At 58.2% G+C, this 3,745-nt stretch overlaps 1 protein-coding gene across 1 annotated transcript in view; it reads left to right on the top strand.

Moving 5' to 3' along the window:
* Positions 1 to 3,745, top strand: part of IQCA1 (IQ motif containing with AAA domain 1) — a 131,749-nt gene that overhangs the window by 80,391 nt on the left and 47,613 nt on the right.

Here is a 3,745-nt window from a genome sequence, read left to right as displayed (position 1 = left end):
AATTCGGGGGCTTCCGAACCCCAGCGGCGGGGGGGCCTCCTTCCTGGTTCCGGTCTTAACCCGGACAGCGCCGGCCCGGTTATTTACTTGACGTATGTTTTTTAATTTGACGCACGGTTTTACTCCCGTAAACTGAGCCTCATCCTCGGCCCCGGCCCCAGGGACACTACAGGTCACTATGCTAGTTACACAAAGCGAGAATGTCCCCGCGCCCCCTGGAACGCTCACATACCGCTGGCGACGGGGTCCCACTCCGCGTGACACACCGAACTGAGGCAGGAGCGGAGGCAACGGTGGCAGCCAGCGGGTGGCAGTGGCTTCAACTGGGGAGGAGGGGGCAGAAGGGGAAAATGTTACATTTATCGGGGGCCCGAGACATGCGAGGCTTCGTGCCGTCCATGCCCGTCTCAGGCCTCGCAGCAGGCGGCACAGGTGAGCATCTCTGAGGCTCTGCCGGCAGGTGCGGAGTTCATCAGCTCCTCGGCCAGCCGCAGTGCAGAGCAGCCCCTGTCAGAAATGCCCGCTCGCTCACATACTCATTCAACAACCATCGACTGTCTCCAGCGTGCCAGGCGCAGGGCTGGCTGGAGATACAAAGACGCCACAGGCCATCGGCATGCTGGCGACGGATGGGTGGGGACAGTGGCACACGTGGGCGGCTTGCGTGAGTTAGGCTGGCGGCGGCAGTGTCCCGTGGGCCCAGCTAGGAATCGCGGTGATGCACACGAGGGGTCCCAGGCCTGGCCGAGGGGCCACCAGCCCTCGGGAGTGTCGGCAGCGAAGCTCGTTGGTGAAGACGCCACGGCGTCACCTTCGGCCTGCACGGCCACCCCCGTTCGTTTCGTACTCTGCGCCTCTGGCACCGACCTGTGGTTTTCCGCACCTTGGACTCGTCGGACCCTTCAGTGGTCCACTTCCTTCGGAAGATGCCCCTTGGTCCCCATCCGCTGTCCGCCCTGGGCCTCCCTTTGCCTTTCCTGACAGCGTGTCACTCCTTCGTTTTGTGGAGCCCTTCCCCCAGGAGAAGGAGATTTGGGCGCCATGTGCATCCAGACATTGTCCTGCGCCCCCTTCGGTGACAGTTTCCCCCGGGGCTAGGAGGGCTCCCTCCCGCTCTGATGTAACTATGTGGGGAAAACAAGGAAGGAGGATGGGAGCCGGGTCTGAAGCCTAAACCTCCGAGGAGCCGGGCCGGCCCGTTATTTGACGCCAGGAGAAGGACAGAGAAGCAGCTCAGAGGGCGCACGAGGCCCGGCCGCCTCACCCCCACTCTGGGGGGCTGGGTGCTCCCACCCCCACGAGCCCGTCACGCTGGCACCACAGAGCCTGTGTGGCCTGTCCCCCGTGCCTGGGGTGCTTGTCCCGAGAGGCACCCGGGACAAGCGTCTCCCCGCCTGACCCTGTGCCCCACCCTTGGCCCCGCTCTGCTTTCGTCCCTGTGGCTTCTCCGTGTGTGTCCCTGTCTTCCCAATGGGAGTCCAGGCCCGGGGGGCCTTCTGCTCCCAGTCCCTCGGGGAGCAGTGCCTGGCCCACGATCGGGTTCCATAAAGTCATGAATTTAATACTTATGGATAAAGTATCATAAAATAGTAGTGTGTGAATGAGTCAGGTTTATGAATACGTCCGAATTTCCACAGTGCATCGTGTAATGAATGAATGATACATGGGGACGAGTGTCCTTGGGCGATGGCACGGAAGAGAGTTTTATTAAAATCGTTTAACACCCTCTGACTTTAATGTGCATGCATTATTTTGATAAAAGCAATAATTAATTTTGGGGAGATCTAATGCTCCCATGGGAAGCCAAGTCTTACAACCTGTGCCACCACCACCACCCCCCGCACCCCCCCCCGCACCGCCAGAAAATCTCCCAAGACTCTCTGCGCCTTTTGTGCAATATCTGTTTCCTTTAAGGCTAAAAAAAGAAACCCACACAGTGGTCCGTTGGGAGCAGGACACACGAAGTGTCATTTCCTAGCTGGACGATGCGGCATTTCATGAGTTATCTGCCAGGTCTCTGGTCCCTTAAAGAAACTAAATGTCTTCGTCTTTGACCTCTTTTCTTAAAAATCAAAGGTTTTCGCTTTCAAATAAAACATTAGCATTTTAATCGCTGAGATTAAGCCCCGTCCCTTGTCACACACACACACACACACACCCCCACGTGTGAAAGCGCTTTTCACAGGCGGAGAAAAGCTCATTCTCTCCCGGAGGGGAGGGGGCAGGGCTTGCCCCTGGAGGACCGTGAATAGCTTCCTTATAGCATTTATAAGCGGCCATGAAATTCCTGAAGGGATTGAGAAGTGCCCCGTGCAGAAGCGTCACGTGAAGAGCGAAGCCTCGGAGGACGGCGAAGTCGTGTGAACGAGCTGGAGGTGCTGTTGGCTCCGCTCTCGCTATTCGTGAAATCCGCTGCCAGCGCCAGGACGGGCAGCCGCGTTCACCTCAGTAACCGCGTCTTGGTTTCCTTCGTGTGGACAGGTCCTTGTCCCTTCACTATTAAAGGCACTGCTTCCGGTCTGGGTGACTCTCTCGAGTGACTTAAAGCAGTTTCACTCTGAACTAAATGAAACAGGTGCGTTTGCCGTTGGAGAAGATTTAGCCATCGTACCAGGGGACCTCCGTTAGGAAGGAGCCCTTATGAGTCAATAGTACATTTATTATTAAAAAATAGTGCACGTTTAAAACTTTCGGGGGAAAGCTTACGATTTTAAACACATTTTTTTTAAAGCATACTACTTCTACATTTCTGTTTTCTGCAATTTAAGTTTATGCACTTTTTAGCAAATGCCCTAGAAGAAAGTGTAAATTAACTGTGCCTTTGGTGTTCCCGCCCCTGACACGCTAACCACAGATTCGACTTCTACAGACTCAGGGCAAAGAAAAAGCTCAAACACTTATGACTTAAGGCAATTTTCACACCAGTGAGATGGTGTAGACGATTTATGCAACGTATATTTTTCACGCCCTGACTGATAAGTGGCAGGCGGGGGACCTCTGGCTGGCACGCACTCATGGGAAGTTTGTCCCCGGCTTTCCGGCCATTGGCCGTGCGCCCACCCCTGCCGCGTGCGGCCCCCGTCGGCCTTGTCTGAGTCCCCTCCGCCTTGGTCTTCGCACTCAGTCCCAGGCGGGCCACCTGCCCTGTCTGGGTGACGAGCCCCGTGAGCATCTCCTTCACGTCTTCCTGGCAGAGGCAGTCCCCGTGGTCGGGGGGCACGAGGCCGCTGAGTCTGGGTCCTCGCTGGCCCTGAGGTCCAGGCGGGCTGTGTCCCCTCTGGCCCTGCTGCTGAGCCAGTGGTCCCGGAGGGAGTGCGGGGGCCGCCCGGCCTGAGGGTGGCACTCGGCTTGCAGTGACCATTCCTGAGCATCTCTGCACCGGCGCCCAGGAGCAGTGTCAGGGCCTCAGCCCAGGCTCACTCACTCAACCTGCACTTTTGGGGGACAAGCTGCGTCCCCGTGCCCCGTCCTCCTGCGGCACCTTGTGCTGCGGGGTCCCGGCCCAGATGGCTCTCGGGGGACACGCACTGCCGCGGCGTCCGTCTTCACTTTGCTGACGTGTCTGCTCTTTGGGCGCGGTTGTTTCTGGGGTATCAGGTGCCCCACGTGGTCCCTCCCCTTGGGATGAGAGCAGAGGTTCCCCCGACCCCTCGCGATGGGCCCTGCGCCGGGTCGCACGCCGGAGCCCCACGGGCGGTCATCCTGCCGTCGCCGGCTCTGTGTCACGTCTCTGTGCCATTTTGCT

This window comes from Pteropus alecto, unplaced genomic scaffold, assembly GCF_000325575.1.
Source record: "Pteropus alecto unplaced genomic scaffold, ASM32557v1 scaffold143, whole genome shotgun sequence".
Classification (NCBI taxonomy): domain Eukaryota; kingdom Metazoa; phylum Chordata; class Mammalia; order Chiroptera; family Pteropodidae; genus Pteropus; species Pteropus alecto.
This window is presented reverse-complemented; position numbering and strand designations above follow the sequence as displayed.